Raw genomic sequence first — 21,943 nt, 5'->3', positions numbered from 1 at the left:
TTCAAGGCATCTAGAATTTGGTTTCCTTCTTCCAGCTGACCAGATTGTTACAAAGACTGCTAGGATTAATAGTAGAAGCAGCAATAGTATTAGACTACTAAGATTTTTCTCCTCCAGTTGGTGTTGCCATCAAACATGTGTACGCTAGTTTCATTTAACATTTATTGAACACATTTTAGGTACTTGGCACCAAGCTGGATCCTAAGAATACAAACATGAGTAAAAGTAAAGGCCTTGCTCTAAAGGTGTTTACCACTTAGACTGAAAATTATAAACTTTGAGGTTTTGGTTTATGTAAATGAGATAGCAGTTATGAGCTCAAAGTTTTGTAAGGAATATCTCTGTGTGTGAAAAGAACAAGGTTGTTTAATTAACTCTGTGAGGTTAGTTCACTTGGGCATCTTGATGGAACCTCCAAAACTGTTAAAATATAATTTTCAGAAAGGTAAAGTCACAACTCTCATACCGATGTGAACGAACATGTATCAGTAATTTTGATTCAACTTACTACTTAATGAGGGAACTCATGAGATCTTAGACCCACTTCAAATGAAAATTGGAGGAGGTAGGTATTTATAGGCAACTTAATAAAAGAATATTAAAGTAAGATTTTGGGGTTGGACACAAAGTTTGTTAATGTCCTACAAGAACATAAGCAGTAAGTTTGGGATTGTCTTTCCTGCTGATTAGATTTTGCCTCTGTACCAGACAAAAATCTCTAAGTTAATCTGATCAATTTGTAAAATAGCCCAGTCAGTAGAAAGTAATCAAAGGTTCAAGCATAGCACTGCACTGAAGAACACCTAGTTATCTCTTTTGCTTATTTTCAAGTTTTGTCTGATTTTTCTGGAAACCAAAAAATACATATATTTGACAAAGTTACTATTACTGACTGAAAACACAAGGGATTTTTTTAAACCAGCATTAAATATTCATTTCACTAGAAGAAACATGAGCATTGAGAAATAGATTTAAGGAAAAATAATTCTGGAAATAGAAATGTGTTCTTTTTGTTTTGTTGTGCTGTTGTTCTTTAACTGTTAAAACAGAACTTCACCAGGACATTTAAGTACATACAGAACTACAAAGGGTAAAGTAGAGCGAAATGACACCACTAATGGATAACACATGCATTGTTAACATTACCGCTAAATTATGTATCTTTCCTAGAAGAGCCAGAGACATAAATGTCTTCATCACTACTCCCCGGGAAGATTGAAGCTATCATATTACTTGGAGGAAAAAAGAGTGTGGGATATATTTGTAAATGCAGCTTATTACCTGTGTCTTTGAAATGCCTGTGGTACTTTGTGCATGTGCTGTTCGATTGTATGCTGAGAAAAATCAGTGTAGGCATTCTATATATGGGAAACATGCCTTAAAATCATTTTAGCAGGTTTTTTAGTCCCTGGTATTTCCATGGTAGATGCCTTTTCTGTAAGGCATTATTCACCAGGCTAGCCAAGGAAGAGAAAATGTCTGTTGTCTTATTATCTGTAGTTACAAATGTCACAGAGAGCTAGAAAGAATTGGTAGTATTACCTTGTTCCTGAGTCTAATTTCATTCAGGTTAAATATCGACGTCCCACCTCAACCATTACAGTTTGCTCTTAGATATCTGTTAAAATTCAAGAGGTGTGAATGTTTGAGTTAATTAATAGCAGTCTATGGCAGGGGGGGGAAGAAGGTTGAGGATTTTGATTCAGAAATGCTTTTGTGAAATCTGAAAGATTCTAGTGTTTATGCCTTTGTACTAATATCTCTTGGAACTATTTTAGAAGATTGTGCTGGATCTTTCCTGGGGCCCAGAAGAAAAGCATGGGGGTCCTTTGAGAAAATGAAATTGGTGTTACTGACATAAGAAGGTCAAGGAAGGCTTCTTTAAGGAAGTAACATTCATGCTGAGTTCTGGAGGATATATTCAAATATTTATTGAGTGCCTCCTGTGTGCCAGGTGCTATTCTTGATACTGAGGTTGTAGCAAGGCCTTGCTCTCATAAAGCTTCCATTCTAAATGGCTGTGGCAGAGAGGCCTGGGAGAGACAGACAGTAAAGAAGTTAATTATCTGAAAGATTAATAGAAATTAACAAAACAAAGAAAGGGGGAGAAAGGATTTGAGCCCTAGGGAAAAGTAGGAACATGATTTGATTTAAAGAACCAAGACCAAGTGAAAAGGAGATGAGGTCTTCCCTGGTGGCGCAGTGGTTAAGAATCTGCCTGCCAATGCAGGGCACATGGGTTCGAGCCCTGGTCTGGGAAGATCCCACATGCCGCGGAGCACCTAAGCCTGTGTGCCACAACTACCGAGCCTTTGCTCTAGAGTCTGCAAGCCACAGCAACTGAGCCCGTGTGCCACAACTACTGAAGCCCGTGCGCCTAGAGCGCATGCTCCACAAGAGAAGCCACCACAATGAGAAGCCTGCGCAACGCAGCAAGCCCGCGTGCAGCAATGAAGACCCAACACAGCCAAAAAATAAATAAATAAATTTTTTTTAAAAAAAGGAGATGAGCTAGTTGAGAGACTCTAGTGTAGACCCAGGTTAAGGTCTCTACCTGTGAATAGGAAGGCCTATAGGGTTATTTGTGTGACAAATTAATTAGATGAACTTGCTCAAACTTGCTTCTTTGAAAAGATAACTCCAACTAAAAGGAATAGGAGAAACTATGATTTTTGTGACATGAGGCCTGTTCTGGATTTCCTAAAGCCACTGAATATAATAGTAGAACTCTAGGGAGTCATTTGGAATTATTCCAAACTAATAATGCCCAAATTGACCCAAGGGGTTCAGCCAGAACTGGATGAGCGTTAGGAATGCGTTTTAGCTTGCTGCATTTAGCTTCCTCTCAGCCATGATTTAGTAGTCTTCTTCTGTTTTCAGTTTAATTTTGGTATGGTATATTTGGAGCAATAATATTCGATTAAAGTGTTTTATGCTGAGTATCCAAAGCATTACTTGTTACCACTTGACATAAATCAAGTGTATATCTTTTATATTAACCATGGCCTTTCTTTCAAGGGAGCAGTAGTTTGATTATATCCTCTGTTAGCCTGCATAGTTGAATCAGGAAGGAATTTTAATGGAAGTAATGGATTTAGCATTGTCTCATGGAGTCATGTTAAAAATTAACAACCTAAAATTCTTTTTTTTTTAATTTATTTATTAATTTATTAATTTTTTGGCTGCGTTGGGTCTTTGTTGCTGTGTGCGGGCTTTCTCTAGTTGCAGCAAGCGGGCGCTACTCTTCATTGCTGTGTGTGGGCTTCTCATTGTGGTGGCCTCTCCTGCTGCGGAGCACGGGCTCTAGGTGCGCGGGCTTCAGTAGTTGCAGCACGGGAGCTCAGTAGTTGTGGCTCGCGGGCTCTAGAGCACAGGCTCAGCAGTTGTGGCACACGGGCTTAGCTGCTCCGCGACATATGGGATCTTCCCGGACCAGGGCTTGAACCGTGTCCCCTGCATTGGCAGGTGGATTCTTAACCACTGCGCCACCAGGGAAGTCCCTCTTTTCTTTTTTTTACATAAGAACATATAGTAAGTAGAAAGCTTTTGAAATGTGTAAAGTGTTATGCACTTCACATTTTAATGTGTACACAACACAATGAAAATAACATCAAGATCTAGATATGAGCAATACTATGATCTCCAAGTAAAGTTTTCATTACCCCAGTTTTCTTCATTAAAACACTTTGTAAACTCAAATACTACTTCTTACTTACATAGCGCTTTGTAATTTTTTCTTAATTGACCCATTAGCAGCATTTAATAGTTTATCTCTTCCTCCTTTTTGAAATCTTTTCCTCGTTTGGCTTCCAGGACCAAACGCTGCTGGTTTTCTCCCTCTCTGACTATTCCTCCTAGTTCTTCTCCTTTGTGGATCTCCTCATCTTCCCATCTACATCATCCTGACCTCCCTGGAGCTTAGTCTTTGGACTCCTGTTTCTATTTACAGTAGATTTCTTGGAGATCCCACCCAGCCTCATTGCTTCACATTTCATCTCTATCTGATGGTTTCCAATTTATAATTCTGGCTCAGGTGTCTCTCCTGAGCTTGGATATCCAGTTTCTTTCTTAACACTTCCACAAAGATGTGTGATAGGCATCTCAACTAATACTGAGCTCTTTCTCTTCCCCTGAAAACTTGCTCCTTTTGTAATATTTCCAACATTAGTAAATGGCTACTCTATCATTCTAGTTGCCCAAAATATCGAGTTATTCTTGAATTCTTTCTTTTATAACCCATATCTAATCTGTCAGCAAATCCTTCTAGCTCTACTTCACACTATAGCAATATTCAGTCACCATTTCTCACTCTTCCACTTGTACCACCTGGGAACACTTTGGGAGTATCAGAGTAGCCTCTTAACTGGTCTCCTCTCTTCTACCCTTGCCCCATTCAGTCTTTTCTCAACACAGTAGAGATAAGTGGGATCATGTCACTCCTTTGCTCAAACCTTGTTCAGTGCTTCTCAGAATAAAAGTCGAAGTCCTCCCAGTGGCCTCTTAGGCCCTCTGCAGTCTGGTATTTCCCCCCGCTTCTCCTTTTACCTCACTGACCTCATTTACTGCTGACCTTTTTTTGCTCTACTCCTGCACCACACTGGCTTCCTCGTACCTCCAACACATAGATATGTTCTAGTCTCAGGGCTTTTGCATTGTACTTGGAGTTTCTTCTGCCTAGAACAACCTTCCTGCAGATAAAAACATGAGTGGCCCTTTTACCTCCTGTAAGTCTTCAGACAAACATCATCTTCTTGAAGAGGCCTTCTCTTGCAGCCTATCTGCACCTCCTGCTTCCTGGACATTCATATGTAAATGTTCACAGCATGTCCCAATCCAAGCTTATTATCATCTTCCCTAAACTTCTGTCTCCAGTATAAATGATATAGTACTCAGTTCTCAAGCCAGAAACCTAGGAACTTAGGCATCATCTGTTCCTTCCCTCTCACACCAGGTTCATGTCTAATCAACACCGAGTCTTGATTCGTTCTCTTAAAAGGAGTTTTCTAACTTTTTTGCTATGTATCCCAAAAGAATTTTGAAAAATTTATACATTTTTATGTTGACATCTAAAAATTTTCATCTTTAAGTTTAAATAGTTTCAGAAGATACAGTTTTATATGTTTTCTAAATACTGATGTTTTAAAATAAAATAGGGGCTTCCCTGGTGGCGCAGTGGTTGAGAATCTGCCTGCCAATGCAGGGGACACGGGTTCGAGCCCTGGTCTGGGAAGATCCCACATGCCACGGAGCAACTGGGCCCGTGAGCCACAATTACTGAGCCTGCGCGTCTGGAGCCTGTGCTCCGCAACAAGAGAGTCCGCGATGGTGAGAGGCCCGCGCACCGCGATGAAGAGTGGCCCCCACTTGCCGCAACTAGAGAAAGCCCTCGCACAGAAACGAAGACCCAACACAGCCATAAATAAATAAATTAATTAATTAAAAATAAAATAAAATAAAATAGTCCCATTAGTCTTTTAAATGTACCCAATATACACTACCAAATGTAAAATAGATCGCCAGTGGGAAGCAGCTGCATAGCACAGGGAGATCAGCTCGGTGCTTTGTGACCACCTAGAGGGGTGGGATAGGGAGGATGGGAGGGAGATATATGTATACGTATAGCTGATTCACTTTGTTATAAAGCAGAAACTAACACACCATTGTAAAGCAATTATACTCCAATAAAGATGTTAAAAAAATAAAAGGGTAAGGTAATTAAAAAAAAATGTACCCAATGAAATACATACTGTTCATCTTTTTATTTATTTATTTATTTATTTATGGCTGTGTTGGGTCTTCGTTTCTGTGTGAGGGCTTTCTCTAGTTGCGGCAAGTGGGGGCCACTCTTCATCGCGGTGCGCGGGCCTCTCACTATCGTGGCCTCTCCCGTTGCGGAGCACAGGCTCCAGACGCGCAGGCTCAGCAATTGTGGCTCACGGGCTTAGTCGCTCCGCGGCATGTGGGATCCTCCCAGACCAGGGCTCGAACCCGTGTCCCCTGCATTGGCAGGCAGATTCTCAACCACTGCGCCAGCAGGGAAGCCCACTGTTCATCCTTTTAAAATATACATGACAAAGTGCTTTTTTAATGGTTGGAAATTTACATTGTTCTTTTTTCTCTGTGAACTTTTCATTCTAGTTTTCCCACATAATTATATTCTAATATAATATTTACTTCTATGTTTAAAAGTCTTTGATTGATCCCTCCTTTGTATTTATACTTCTTTGCAACAACAAAAATGTCTATATACTGAATTTTAAAAAATTTCCCCAATGACCATAAAGCTTTAAAACTTCCTTTTGGGTTGAGTTATTAGTAGTATTTAGTTGGTCAAAAGAACATAAATGTCATGAATTTTGAAAAATAATAATCATAAAGCACCTGACTTGAAAAATGACGTGTTACCTGGTCTTTAAAGTTATTCACTTTTTCATTTTCTAGATTTTCTAGGACTAGTCAAATGACTACTATTACTGCTACTTTTTCACTTTTTTTATTTAGAAGTACCTTGTTTAGTCCAATATATCCAAGAAAGATTGGGAAAATAAAAATAGTATTAACTTCAATATACCTTAGCCATGACTATTTACTCATAAGATGTATTTTACCTTATCACACTCTTTAAATATATTTTCATTGAATCCTTGGAGCTGTAGATCTAGCTTATTGTATTAATTTTCTGTTGCTGCATAACAAGTTATCAAAAACTTGGTGGCTTAACACAACACACATTTATTATCTCACAGTTACTGTAAGTTAGAAGTCCAGACATGGCTTAGCTGGATTCTCTGCTTTGGGTCCCATGGGCTGAAATCAAGGTTTTGGCTTGGGCTGCAGACTCATCTGAGGCTCGGGGTCTTCTCCCAAGCTTATGTGGTTCTTAGCAGAATTCATTTCCTTTCAGTTGCCTGTCTGAGGCCCTCAGCTCCCAGAGGCTGCTGCCATTCCTTGCCATATGACCCTCCCTATAATATGTCAGTTTGCTTCTTCAAGGCCAGCAGAACTGCATCTGCTGCTGTCAGTTGTCTCACACTTCTAGACCTTCTTTTGAAGGACTCACCTGATTTAGGTCTGGCCCACCCAGGATAATCTCCCTTTTGATTAACTCAAAATCAACTGATTACAGACCTTAGTCACCTTTGCCATATACGGTAATATTATCATAGGAGTGATATCTCATCATATTCACAGGTCCTGCCCACATTCAAGGGGAGAGGAGTGTACAGGGCATGTATACCAGGGGTGGGAATCTTGGGAGCCAGCCACCTTAGAATTCTGCCTACCACACTCACTATTTTATGGAAAGTATCCCCACATAACCTAATTGGTAAAGTCAATTTAGTTGTCAAGCCAACCAGCCTATTGTATTTATCTTGTTCAGACAAAGTCTGACTTTATTTTTCAATTCAAATGAATGTGTTAATACATGTCACATGCCAACCATCTCACTTCTGAATTCTAATTGTAAGATAGAAAGATAGATAAGGTGTGAAAACTTGCTTTGAATTTTTTCTCCTGAATGAAATAAGGTGATGTTGCCTGTATTTAGTTTTGTTTGTTTGTTTATTTATTTATGGCTGCTCTGTGCAGCACGCGGGATCTTAGTTCCCTGACCAGGGATCAAACCCACACCCCCTGCAGTGGAAGCGCAGGGTCTTAACCACTGGACTGCCAGGGAAGTCCTATTTAGTACTTTTTAAATATGCTTTCTTTTCTTTGTTCTCATGAGCTTTTCCCTGCATTATAGTGTATTTTTTGACAGTAGGCTAGGGGATAGAAGAAGCAAGGTTAAATGAAAAATATTTATCATTGTCTCCTTGTTTTGTGTCATAGAATTTATTTATTTATTTATTGCACTGCAGAGCAATGCACCATAATAAGGTTCAGGATAAGTAGGAGATCTGCCTTTCTTCAGTTAAGTGGGAGGAGGGCAGTTGTGGAGAGGTGGGAAAGGAGAACCTGCTTTATTTACTCCTTGAGTGCAAGCACCTTGCCGGCAGATCTTCTTGAAGAAAGAGTGCATATAGTAGTTTTGGTAGTATGCTGAAGGACATGAGTATTTGGCCCAGGGAGTCTTAAACTTTGACTGAATAAAACATATTTAGTAATAGTGATCTTTTCCCCAGGTCACAGGGAAAAAAGCCACTATTAATTTTTTTCAATTTTATTTTTTTCTCCTAAGTTTTTCTTAAGTCTGTGGTACGTGCTGCAGTTTATTTGCTAATGAGTAGTGCAAGATTGTAAAATAAATTGACAAGAGATATAGAGGTTGTACAGGGAGAACTGCTTATGATACATTTTGTTTTTACTTACAAACATGTGCCTATAGTTTTTAAGTTTTATAGTCATTTTTATTAACATTCTTCTTGCTTACTATGATGAAGTGTAAGTATCTTAATATTTTATATTCTTCTAAGAGCACTGTGACGTCCAAATGCTCTGCCACTGGAACAAGTTGGGAACCATTGATCTAGCCTGTACTTTCTTGGCCTGATTGTATGGGAAGGTACTTACAGTTCATTTGCCATTTCATTCCAATCAAAGAAAATTTTAATGAGAAAACTTTCAGTTTCAGCTAATAGTCTTTCCTGTATGTTTTGATTGTTTTATGGTAAGCCCTAACCTAATATTAAGCTAAATAGAATGAGATTCCTGGCCTGTACTTTCTGCATTTTAAACAAACCCACCTTGGGGACTTCCCTGGTGGCACAGTGGTTAAGAATCGGCCTGCCAGTGCAGGGGGCACACGTTCGATCCCTGGTCCGGGAAGATCCCACATGCCGCGGAGCAACTAAGCCCATGCGCCATGACTACTGAGCCTGCGCTCTAGAGCCTGCAGGCCACAACTACTGAGCCCGTGTGCCAACTGCTGAAGCCCGCGCACCTAGAGCCTGTGCTCTGCAACAAGAGAAGCCACTGCACTGAGAAGCCCGCGCACCGCAACGAAGAGTAGCCCCTGCTCGCCGCAACTAGAGAAAGCCCGCGCGCAGCAAGGAAGACCCAACGCAGCCAAAAGTAAATAAATAAAATAAATTAAAAAATAAATAAATAAATCCACCTTGAAAACCTGTCAAGAAAGCACCTAATTAAGAACACTAAATCTAAGTGGGAAGTGAATATTAATAGACAGTGGTAATAGAGGAACATGCAGTGGGAATCCCCTCATTTATAATGTTATATGGGATAACTGAGTCTTCAGGTACATATCCAATGAAATAAAACCAAAGTTAATGGAGTTCTTAATTTTTCCCAGTCTCCGAATTTCAGCAAGTCCAGGGAATCTGTTTGCTACCATGAATTTATTTAGCAGCTGTTATTTATTATTTATTTATTTAGCTGTTTACTGAGTGCTTTCTTTATGCAAAGCATGGTGCTAAATTACCTTTGTGTTAGGAATAAAGGAGTGGGGAAATAGGAAGAGACCAAAAACATAAGAAATAGTTCCTGACCTTAATGAGTTCATAGTGTACAACTGTGGTTTCAATTCTTGATTATACACCCTGATCAGAAAAATGCTACCTCAGAATATTAATTTTTATATTATTTTAAATAACTTATTTGAGAATTAACATACAATAAACTGCACATATTTAAAGTGTACAGTTTGATAAGTTTTTATGTATGTATACTTAAGTGAAACATTCATAATAAAGATAGTATTATATCCTTCAGCCCATAGATTTCTTCTTGATGCTCTATAATTCTCCCTCCCATCCCTCCTGACCTCTAATCCACAAGCAATCACTGATTTGCTTCCTATCACTATAGATTGCTTTTTCTAGAGTTTTTTGGTAATGGAATCACACAGTATATATTCTTTTTTTTGCCTGGCTTCTTTCACTCAACATAATTATTTTGAGATCCATCCATGTTGTTGCATACATCAATAGTTCATTCCTTTTTATTGTTCAGTAGCATTCCATTGTGTGGATATACCACTTTTTTTTTTTAAGATTTATTCATCATTTATTTATTTATTTATTTATTTAATTTATTTTTGGCCGCGTGCAGTCTTAGTTGCAGCATGCAGGATCTTCGTTGAGGCATGCAGGATCTTTTGTTGCGGTGTGCAGGCTCTTCGTTGTGGTGCCCGGGCTTCTCTCTAGTTGTGACGTGCGGGTTTTCTCTTCTCTAGTTGTGGCACACAGGCTCCAGGGCGCGTGGGCTCTGTAGTTGGCGGCACGCAGGCTCTAGTTGAGGCGCTCGAGCTCAGTAGTTGTGGCACGTGGGCTTAGTTGCCCCGAGGCATGTGGGATCTTAGTTCCCTAACAAGGGATCGAACCCACATCCCCTGCATTAAGGCGGATTCTTTACCACTGGACCACCAGGGAAGTCCCCACTTTTTTTTTTTTTTTAATCCATTCACTTGTTGATGTACATTTGGTTTTCATATCTTGGCTGTTAAAAATAAAGCTACTGTAAACATTTGTATACACGTCTTTGTATGGGCATATATTTCCTTTTCTCTTGGGTAATTACCAAAGAGTGACTGGATCAGATAGTAGGTGTGTGTTTAACTTTTTAAGTAACTGTCACACTGTTTTCTATTTGAACTGTTGTACAGTTTTACATTCCCAGCAGCAACATATGAGAATTCCAGTTCTTCCTGCCAGCGCTTGGTATTTAAATTTATTTCTAGCCATCCTAATAGGGCTATTATACTGGTATCTTGTTTTAATTTGCATTTCCCTGATGATTAACGATGTCAAGCATCTCTCCTGTCCTTATTTGCCATCCATATATCTTCTTTGGTGAACTGTTTGTTCAGATCCCTTGCCCTTTTTTGTTAATTTGTTTGATTTCTTATTGTTGAGTTTTGAGGGTTCTTTATGTATCTAACTATAAATCCTTTATATACAAAGATTTTCTTTCAGTCTGTAGTTTTTTATTCTCTTAATATTACCTCTTTAAAAATAGCAATAAATCTTTATTGGGATTTTTTTAACAAAATAATTTTTAAAAACAAAAAACCCCACATGTAAACAAGAAAGTAAATAAAGTTAGTTGGCATTATTATATATATATACACATCCAAGGATCAAAACAAATTCTGGGTTAACATTGCATAATCCAGTAAAATGTTTTGAACCATCAATGTTCGTGGTAACTATATTTAATACTATCAATAATGATACCTTATCTTTGAATACTATAAAATAGTTATGGATTATAAACTATATAGTTTAGGTTTTCATTCTTCCCACGAATCCATATGCCACATGTATACTAGTCCTAAAATGTATTTATGTTGTCACTATTAGTCCAAAATATCCGTCATCCCAAATTAACCAGGTTACAATTATATGATCTCCATAATTTTTATGGTGAGATGTGCTAGAACCCATATATGACAACTTCATTTTTCAAAACTAACCTAATTCTAAATTCTGTCTAATCTGCAACTTATTCATTTCTTCTCACTTTCTATATATACATTAAATACTATAGCAACTTCACCTTAAAAAGTATAGCTAATACATTAATACACATTTAGTTAATAATTTCTGACAGAGTTATAGCTTATTTACCAAGAAAAAATGCTAATTTTTATTTTAAAATTTAGTTCAAGTATTGTTATAGTAGTGTTATTTAATTGAGAATGATGGCTTCGACTTAGAGCATTCAGTGTACACATTAATATAGTTTAAAATTAAAGAATTAAATTATTCCTATGGAGAAAATCTCCTCAGCTCTTAAAAGAAAGACCAAAATATATTGTTTTATTACTATAAAATGTTATTAGTTCATTGATTCACTGGTTATATTCAATTCACTCTTAATATTATCTTTTGAAGAGCAAAAGTTTTAAATTTTTATAAAGTTCAGTTTATCCATTTGCTTTTTTACAGACTGTGCCTTTAGTGTCTAAGAAATCTTTGGTCAACCTAGGGTGACAAATTTTTTCGTCTATTTTTTCTTCCAGAAGTTTTATAGTTCTAGGTTTTACATTTAGATCTATGATCTATTTGAGTTAATTTTTATATATGATGAGATAATTTTGTATCTGTTATGTTTGGTTTTTTTGTATATGGTTATCTGATTGTTCTACCATCATTTATTGCAAAAGCTATCCTTTCTCCTTTGCTAAAGGCCTTTGCACCTTTATCAAAATCATTTGTCTAGCAGACGTAGAGAATGGACTTGAGGACACGGGGAGTGGGAAGGGTAAGCTGGGACGAAGTGAGAGAGTGGCATGGACTTATATATACTACCAAACGTGAAATAGATAGCTAGTGGGAAGCAGCCACATAGCACAGGGAGATCAGCTCGATGCTTTGTGACCACCTAGAGGGGTGGAATAGGGAAGGTAGGAGGGAGACACAAGAGGGAGGAGATATGGGGATATACGTATATGTATAGCTGATTCACTTTGTTATAAAGCAGAAACTAACACACCATTGTAAAGCAATTATACTCCAATAAAAATGTTAAAAAATAAATAAAATTTGCATGAATGAGCAAAAAAATCATTTGTCTATATTTGTGTTTTTATTTCTGGATTCTCTGTTCTGTTGCATTGGTCTTTTTTCCTATCTTTTAAAAATTTATTTATTTTATTATTTGTTTATTTGGCCGTGCAGCATGCAGGATCTTAGTTCCCTGACTAAGAATCAAACCTACGCCCCCTGCAGTGGAAGGGCGAAGTCCTAACCACTGGGCTGGTAGGGGAGTCCCTTTTTTCCTATCTCTACATCAATACCACACTATTTTGATTACTGTAGCTTTATAAAAAATCTTGGAATCAGGTAGTTTTAGCCTTCCGACTTTGTTCTTTTTCAGAGTTGTTTTGGTTATTCTAAGACCTTTGTATAGCCTGTCCATAGGAATTTAAAAATTAGCCTGTCAATTTCTACCAAAAAACCCCTGGAATTTTGATAGGGATTGTGTTGAATTTATAGATTATTTGAGGGAAATTGACATCTTAACAATATTGAGTCTTTAAACCTATACAGTTTAAATTTTCATTTATTTAGGTTTTTAAAAATTTCTATGAGCAATATTTTATAGTAGTATATCTTTAGGATGAAATTTGCTGCTTTTTCTTTTTAAATTGAATTTTAACTCTTACAACAAACAAAACTTCCAGTATTCTTAATTGGTGTTTGAGGCACTTGCATCCTTGCAGAAATCTTACCAGTAGAATAAAGATTTTGACATAAGTAAATGAACAGACTGTGCATCCAGAGGGATTTATTTCTACATTGTACCAGAAACGCAAATGTTAGTTGATTGAACAAGTGCACTAGCAAGATTTTTGTGTTTGATTGTGAGTATGGAGAACTGAAAAAATATATATATTAGGAAATAGCATTTCTGAAATTTGTCAAACCTAGTGCTTATCAATTAGAAATAAAGTTTAATGCTTTTATATGCATCTATGCATGAATCTATAGTATTATGACTATTCTGTTTACAGTGTGTGTATAAGGAAGTACCTTCTGGCAATTTGAAAATATGGTGTAACTAAAATACAGGTCTGACTTGTTAATCTACTGCTAAAGATTGAAAATTATTTTAATTGCTCTTTTTCTGACCAGTCTTTCAGAAAAATCTGAAAACTTAGTTTGTTCTGATGTGGTAATTTTATGTTGACTGTCTCTCAGGGTGCTGAGATAGTAAATACTGTGAAAGTACAAAATATGGTTATCTTTCATTGTCATCTTGATGTCCTTATTATTTATGGCTGGGATTTTAACACTATATTTGTTTTTATGACTTTTCATATTTTCAGTTTAACAAGTTTAGCATAAGAAACTCAGATGCTCAGTGTTAAGGTTGCTTTGTAGGTTATTTACTAAAATCATAATCATATAAAAAAAATCCATTAGACATTATCTTAATTCTCATGCACAGTCATTTTTACTGATTAGGGCCCTTGGCTTTTATGGAAGGATGTTATAACAAACAGCCTTATGAACTCCAAGCTGAACTTCCAATATAAATGTTTATTTTATATTTTTAAAAATGTCTTTGTTGATCTAATAGAAATGCATGGTAGGATGTAATTAAGTTTCCTCTTGTTATATGAAAGAAGTGCAGGTTGTAAGAGGAAATATTTATTTCTCCCAAATCTATTTGGAATTTCTAAAAAAATATAAAGCCAGGTTTTTTGGATGTTAGTACTATATGAATTTCTAATTGCCTTATTTAAACTCTTCTTATCCAGACTTCTTCAAAAAGTAGTTTTTACTTACTGTCTCCAGTTTCATGTGTCCTTCCTCTTTCTCACTTCCCTACTTATCATGTTTCCTTGTAAATTTCTTTGTATTTTATCAAAATTATTCATGGGAAAAAAAAGATAAATAGCTCTATAAGGCTTGTTATGATAAAGAGCATTACCTCCTCACTATTCACAACATTTTTTGCTTCCTAGAGGCAGCCCCTTTAATTTTTCAAAGTGATTCATTTCAGTATTCTGTGTCTCTAAGGAAAAAAAGTGCTTCTGTTGCTACTTATGATTTTTCTGTTTTGGGCATTATCTGTTGATTTCCTACTCTGGAAGGTAAGGATTTAATATTTTTCAATACACATATACATTCCCCCTTCAACCACATATACTTCCTGTCTCTCCTCCCACCCCATGGTTATATCTTAATTTTGGTTGGATCAGTATTCAGAGTTTATAGTATTATGACCATAAATAATGACCATATACTATACTATATGTTATTTATAGTTAAACTACTTTTTCCTTACTACCTAACCCTTTACTTTTATTGAAGTTAATAATTGTCTTGTTTTCTTGTTTGTGTATTTTCTATGTATTTATTAATTTAAGCTCAAACTCTCTACCAGTTGTTTAAATATCCTCTCAAGAGTTTTAGGTCCATCAGGTACTCTGATAATTTCATCTTCTTGAGATAGCTTCTCTTAGAGCCTTCTGATCTGCTCTAATCAGACTGGTGACCTTTATGCGTGTTGTACAGCTCTCATAATTTTCCCTTACTTCATCCTGGGCATTCCTTTGGCTTTTCTTCTGTATTGGTTCCTTTGTTTCTTTTTTTTTTTTTTTCAGAACTGTCATCACTGTAGTTCTTTTTTTTTTTAAATAGATCTTTATTGGAGTATAATTGCTTCACAACACCGTGTTAGTTTCTGTTGTACAACAAAGCGAATCAGCCATATGCATATATGTGTCCCCATATCCCCTCCCTCTTGAGCCTCCCTCCCCTCCTCCCTATCCCACCCCTCTAGGTCATGGCAAAGCACCGAGCCGATCTCCCTGTGCTATGCTGCTGCTTCCCACCAGCCAACTATTTTACATTCTGTAGTGTATATATGTCGATGCTACTCTCACTTCGCCCCAGCTTCGCCCTCCCACCCCATGTCCTCAAGTCCATTCTCTATGTCTACTTCTTTACTCCTGCCCTGCAACTAGGTTCATCAGTACCACTTTTTTTTTTTTAAAGATTCCATACATATGCGTTAGCATACGGTATTTTTTTTCTCTTTCTGACTTACTTCACTCTGTATGACAGACTCTAGGTCTATCCACCTCACTACAAATAACTCAGTTTCATTTCTTTTTATGGCTGAGTAATACTCCATTATATATATGTGCCACATCTTCTTTATCGATTCATCTGTAGATGGACACTTAGGTTGCTTCCATGTCCTGGCTATTGTAAATAGTGCTGCAGTGAACATTGTGGTGCATGTCTCTTTTTGAATTATGGTTTTCTCAGGGTATATGCCCAGTCGTGGGATTGCTGGGTCATATGGTAGTTCTATTTTTAGTTTTTTAAGGAACCTCCATACTGTTTTCCATAGTGGTTGTATCAATTTACATTCCCACCAACAGTGTAGGAGAGTTCCCTTTTCACCACACCCTTTCCAGCATTTATTGTTTCTAGCTTTTTTGATAATGGCCATTCTGACTGGCGTGAGGTGATACCTCACTGCAGTTTTGATTTGCACTTCTCTAATAATTAGTGATGTTGAGCATCTTTTCATGTGCCTCTTGGCCATCTGTGTGTCTTCCTTGGTGAAATGTCTGTTTAGGTCTTCTGCCCATTTTTTAACTGGATTGTTTGGTTTTTTTGATATTGAGCTCCATGAGCTGTTTGTATATTTTGGAGATTACTCCTTTGTCTGTTGTTTCATTTGCAAATATTTTCTCCCATTCTGAGGGTTGTCTTTTTGTCTTGTTTATGGTTTTCTTTGCTGTGCAAAAGCTCTTAAGTTTAAGTCCCATTTGTTTTTATTTCTGTTACTCTAGGAGGTGGGTCAAAAAAGATCTTGCTCTGATTTATGTCAAAGAATGTTTTTCCTATGTTTTCCTCTAAAAGTTTTATAGTGTCTGGTCTTACATTTAAGTCTTTAATCCATTTTGAGTTTATTTTTGTGTATGGTGTTAGGTAGTGTTCTAATTTCATTCTTTTACATGTAGCTGTCCAGTTTTCCCAGCACCACTTATTGAAGAGGCTGTCTTTTCTCCATTGTATGTTCTTGCCTCCTTTGTCGTAAATTAGGTGCCCATATGTGCATGGGTTTATCTCTGGGCATTCTGTCCTGTACCATTGATCTGTATTTTTGTTTTTGTGCCAGTACCATACTGTCTTGATTACTGTAGCTTTATGGTATAGTTTGAAGTTGGGGAACCTGATTCCTCCAACTCTGTTTTTCTTTCTCAAGATTGTTTTGGCTATTCGGGGTCTTTTGTGTTTCCATACGAATTGTAAGATTTTTTTGTTCTAATTCTGTGAAGAATGCCATTGGTAGTTTGATAGGGATTGCATTGACTCTGTAGATTGCTTTGGGTAGTATAGTCATTTTCACAATATTGATTCTTCCAATCTAAGAACATGGTATATTTCTCCATCTGTTTATGTCATCTTTGATTCCTTTCATCAGTGTTTTATAGTTTTCTGAGTACAAGTCTTTCGCCTCCTTAGGCAGGTTTATTCTTAGGTATTTTATTCTTTCTATTGCAATGGTAAATGGGAGTGTTTCCTTAATTTCTTTCTGATTTTTCGTTGTTGGTGTATAGGAATGCCAGAGATTTCTGTGCATTAGTTTTGTATCCTGCAACCTTACCAAATTCATTGATTACTTCTAGTAGTTTTCTGGTGACATCTTTAGGATTTTCTATGTATAGTATCATGTCATCAGCAAATAGTGACGATTTTATTTCTTCTTTTCCAATTTGTATTCCTTCTCAATTCCTTCCAATTTGTAGGCTTTCTCTAGTTGGGGCGAGCGGGGGCTACTCTTTGTTGTGGTGTGCGGGCTTCTCATTGTGGTGGCTTCTCTTGTTGTGGAGCATGGGCTCTAGAGCACAGGCTCAGTAGTTGTGGCGCATGGGCTTAGTTGCTCCGCAGCATGGGGGTTTTCCAGACCAGGACTCGAACCCATGTCCCCTGCTCTGGCAGGTGGATTCTTAACCACTGCACCACGAGGGAAGTCCACCAATAATGTTTTTTATGAGCCTTCTTGTACATGTCTTCTGGTAAACGTTTGTGCTTATTGCTCTAGAGCAGTGCTGTCCAATTGAAATATAATATTAGCCATATATGTAATTTAAACTTTTCTCATAGCCACATTAAAAACATAAGAAGACACAGATGAAATTGATTTAAATAATGTATTTAACCCAATAAATCTAATCATTTCAGCATATAGTCAACATAAAAATTATTGAGATATTTGACATTTTTTGTGTGTGCTAGATCTTTGATGTCTGGTATACATTTTACTCTTATAGCCCATCTCCAGTTCAGTAGAGCTACATTTCAGGTGCTCAGTAGCCACATGAGGCTAGTGTCTACTGTATTGGACTGTAGAGCTTTAAAGAATATAAAATACTGAGTAGTAGAATTACTGGATCATAGGGTATGCTTATCTTGAACTTTAGTAGATGATGGCAAAGTTTTCCAAAGTGATAGAGCCATTTTGCACGCCATTGGCAGTGTGTGAGAGTTCCCATTTTTCTACATAATCACCAACACTTGGTATTATTACACTTTGGGTAGTAATTTTTGTGTTCTGTTTAGTAAATCCTTTTCTGTCCTGAGGTCATTAAGATAATTATCTTTTATCTTGTTTTATATTATCAGAACTTTATTAGGTCTATTTAATAGGTCTAAAATCAACTAAAATTGATTTTTGTATCAAGTGTGAATAAGAGTTGATTTCATTCTTCTCCATATGGGTATCCAGTTGTTCACTATTCATCCACTTGCCCCAGCGTCCCTCAACAATCTTCCCCCTGCCCATAATGCCACCTTTGTTATACATCAAGGGTCTGTATATCTGTGGGCTTGTTTCTGTACTCTCTGTTCTGTTCTGTTCATCTGTTTGTCTATCATTATATCAGTATCACATTATTAAATACTGTAGCTTTGTAATAAATTCCAATAATAATTGGAGCAAGTACTTATATTTCTTTAAGAGTATATGACTGATTTCTTAGCTTTTTGTATTTCTATATAAGTTTTGAAATTATCTTTTCAATTTTAACCAAACATACTGTTTGGTTTTGACTGTGATTTTATTAACTCCATGGATCAGTTTGAGGAGAATTGATATATTTACAATATTAAGTCTGATAATTCATGAACATGGTATTTTATTTCATTTATTTAGATCTTTAATTTTTCTCAGAGTCTGGTTTTCTCCCTAGGAGTCTTGTACTTCCTATCTAAGATTTATTCCAAAATACATGGTATAATGTTTATTCTATTATAAGTGATATTATTTTAAAATTTTATTTTCTAACTTTGTTGCTGTTACATAGAAATAACATTTTATTTTTATGAATTGAAATAATTTATGTGTACAATATTTTTATTTTCCTTCATGGGTGTATTAGTTTGGAATCTTTAGAGAAACAGAAATACACACACACACACACACACACACACACACACACACACACACACACACACACACACACACACACTCTTATAGAGGCAGAGAAGTGCAAGTCTGCAGTCAGTAAGCTGGAGACCCAGGAGAACTGATGGTGTAATTCTAGTCCAAGTTCTAGTCCAAAAGCAAAAGAAGACCAAAAACCTGGGCTGTCAGGCAGAGAGAGAGAATTATTTCTTACCCAGCCTTTTCTTCTATTCAGGCCTTCAGTGGATTGCATGAGGTCCACCCACTCTGGAGAGGGCAATCTGCTTTACTCAGTCTACCAGTTCAAATGTTAATCTCATCCACAAACACCCTCAGAGACACCCTCAGAAATAATATTTAACCAGATATCTGGGTACCCGGTGGCCCAGAAGTTGACACATCAAATTAGCTATCACAGTGGGCAATCAAATCATCGGCAAATTTGTTTCTTCTTTTCTAATTCTTATACTTTCATTTTTCTTGCTGTACTTCACTGACCAGGACCTCCAGTACAATGTGGAATAGAAAGCTAGTATCTTTGCCTTTTTCCTAATCTCAAAAGGAAAGCTTTCAGTGTTTTACCATTAACTATGATGTTTCTTGTAGCTTTTTTGTAGATATCTTTTACCAAATTCAGGAAGTTCATTAAGAGATTTGATTATGTATGAATATTCAAACTTTTATATGCTTTTTCTACATCTGTTTAAGATCATATTATTTTTCTCTCTTAATCTGTTAACATGGTGAATTACTTTGCATGATTTTCCAACATTAAGCCAACTTAACATTCCTAGGATAAATCCAGCTTGGTCATGTTGTATAATTTTTTAAAATATATTACAGAATTAAGTTAGCTAATAGTTTATTTAAGCTTTTGTTTCTAGGTTCATGAGTGAAAACGAGCTGTACTTTTCATCTTTTTGAGTTTTTATATCAAGGCTAGCCTCAAAATAACTTGAGAAGTCTACTTTTTTACTTATTTTCGAGAAAGCTTGCTTAAGATTGTTGCATTTCTTCCTTGAATGTTTGATGAGTTTGTCAGTGAAGCCATCTAGGCCATGCAATGAGCTATAAAAGCAAGTCTTAACATATTTCAAAAAAATTGAAATCATAGAAAGTATGTTTTCTGACCACAATGTGATTATTCTAGAAATCGATAAAGATACCGTGAAAAAAAAACCCCTGTGTGTTTAGAAATTAAGAAGTATACTTCTAAATTCCAAAGTTAAAGAAGAAACCATAATGGAAATTAGAAGTTAGTTTGAAATGGATGACTGCAAAAGTATTCCATATAAAAATCTGTGGGTTTTTTACAAAAGTAGTTCTTAGACAAAATATACATATTGCAAAAGAAGAAAGGTTGAAAATAAGTATCCATCCCAAGAAGTTAGAAAAAAAGAATAAATAGCAGAAGAAAAAATGAAGATGAAACATATAAATGAAATATAAAACAAACATAAAATGGAGAGCATCAACAAAGCCAAAAGTTGGTTCTTGAAAAGATTAATAAAATTGATAAACCCCTGAGAGACTGATCAAGAAAAGAATGGACACACAAATAACTGATATTAATGAAAGAAAAGACTTCACTGAAGTTTCTATGAACTTAAAAATGCAAGAGGCTATAATGAACAATTTTATGCTTAATTTTGAGAATTTAGATGAAGTGGTCACCTTAATGCTATTTTCTTTGTGGGAAGATTTTTAACTACCGCATCAGTTTTCCAAAATAACTATGAGACTATTCAAAATTTTTTCTTACTTTTTATGTCAGTGGCATTGGTATCCTTCTAATACCATGCATTAGAACAATACTTTTCTATTAATCATTCTTTCAACAGATATTTACATGACACCTACTATAACGCTAGGCACTATTTTTTACCTTCTTTTTCCTCATATTCAGTTTGACTGGATTATTTTTTAGGACAGATTACTAGATTCTAATTTTAAGAAATTTAACAACAGGGACTTCCCTGGCAGTCCAGTGGTTAAGACTCCATGCTTCCACTGCAGGGGGTGCAGGTTTGCTCCCTGGTGGGGTCCTAAGATCCCGCATGCTATGCGGTGCGGCCAAAAAAAAAAAGAAATTTAACAACAAAAGAGGCTCAGCACAGCTGTGTGGCGACAGAAAGCAGCATATACCATTGTAAAAGAAATCTGACTAGCACCTACTTCATAGAGCACCTCTGTAACATATAAAGTAGTATGGTTATTCAGGGATACCTCTGTTGCTAGGGTTCATGACCTAGTGTTCACAGACTTCTAGTAGGTTTATTTTATTTATTAACTTTGCAGCAGGTTTTTATTTTTGTTTTATATCTATTACAGTGTTTGAAACCTAAAGAAACACATTTTCTCTTCAAATTTGGATGTGTATATAAGTATCATTTGTCTGGACTCAGCACTCAGTGCCTTGGTTTCTTGGCCTGTATCTGCTCTGAAATCATCAAGCTGTGTCTGTCTACCCAGGGGCCCCAAGAACAAGAAAAACAATAGCCAGAAGTTTATAGTTCTTAAAAGCAAATAAATTTGGAAAGAAAAAAAGTGAGGTAAAAGGTTTGATTTACTTTCGTAGAGTCTGTAGCTGGGAACCCAAGCAGTTTTTGAGGGACATCTGGTCTGTCTTGGGTAGCTGGAACCTCATACATACCCCCTTTGCTTCTTTAGTGGTTCAATCAAAGACAGTTCCCACAAAAGCTGGCTAAAAGAGCCAATACCCAACTCCAGGGCCTGAGAGTTCTCGGCATGGCAGTTTTCTCTTCCCAAACCCAGAGGCCGAACATCTGACCTACATAAGGGAGCAGGGCTAGAGTTTAGCAGAGGGGTTCAAGTGTGTGCTAATGTGGACATCGGCAGTCAGGCTGGCCCAGAAGTAGTAAGGTGGGCCCAGACGCACTGAAGACCTTTATGACATACTACACAATCCTTTCTCCCAGTGTTCTGGGCCCCAAATTTAATGGTGCCTATTCTTTTTTTTTTTTTTTAATTTATTTTTGGCTGCTTTGGTTCTTTGTTGCTGTGCGCGGCTTTTCTCTAGTTGCAGCGAGTGGGGGCTACTCTTCGTTGCAAGTGTGCGGACTTCTCATTGCAGGGGCTTCTCTTG

At 36.7% G+C, this 21,943-nt stretch overlaps 1 protein-coding gene across 3 annotated transcripts in view; it reads left to right on the top strand.

Moving 5' to 3' along the window:
• Positions 1-21,943, top strand: part of SOS2 (SOS Ras/Rho guanine nucleotide exchange factor 2) — a 101,677-nt gene that overhangs the window by 2,266 nt on the left and 77,468 nt on the right. Inside the window, exon 1 of one of the 3 annotated variants that reach the window (XM_036841500.1) lies at positions 8,486-8,506. The exons of the other annotated variants lie outside the window; for them this stretch is intronic. The gene's annotated coding sequence lies outside the window, so the exon portion shown is untranslated. Of the gene's footprint in view, positions 1-8,485; positions 8,507-21,943 lie in introns of those variants that run through there. 3 annotated transcript variants of the gene reach the window in all.

This window comes from Balaenoptera musculus, chromosome 2, assembly GCF_009873245.2.
Source record: "Balaenoptera musculus isolate JJ_BM4_2016_0621 chromosome 2, mBalMus1.pri.v3, whole genome shotgun sequence".
NCBI lineage: Eukaryota > Metazoa > Chordata > Mammalia > Artiodactyla > Balaenopteridae > Balaenoptera > Balaenoptera musculus.
Note: the sequence above shows the minus strand (reverse complement) of the source record. Positions and strands in the feature narration are given on the sequence as shown.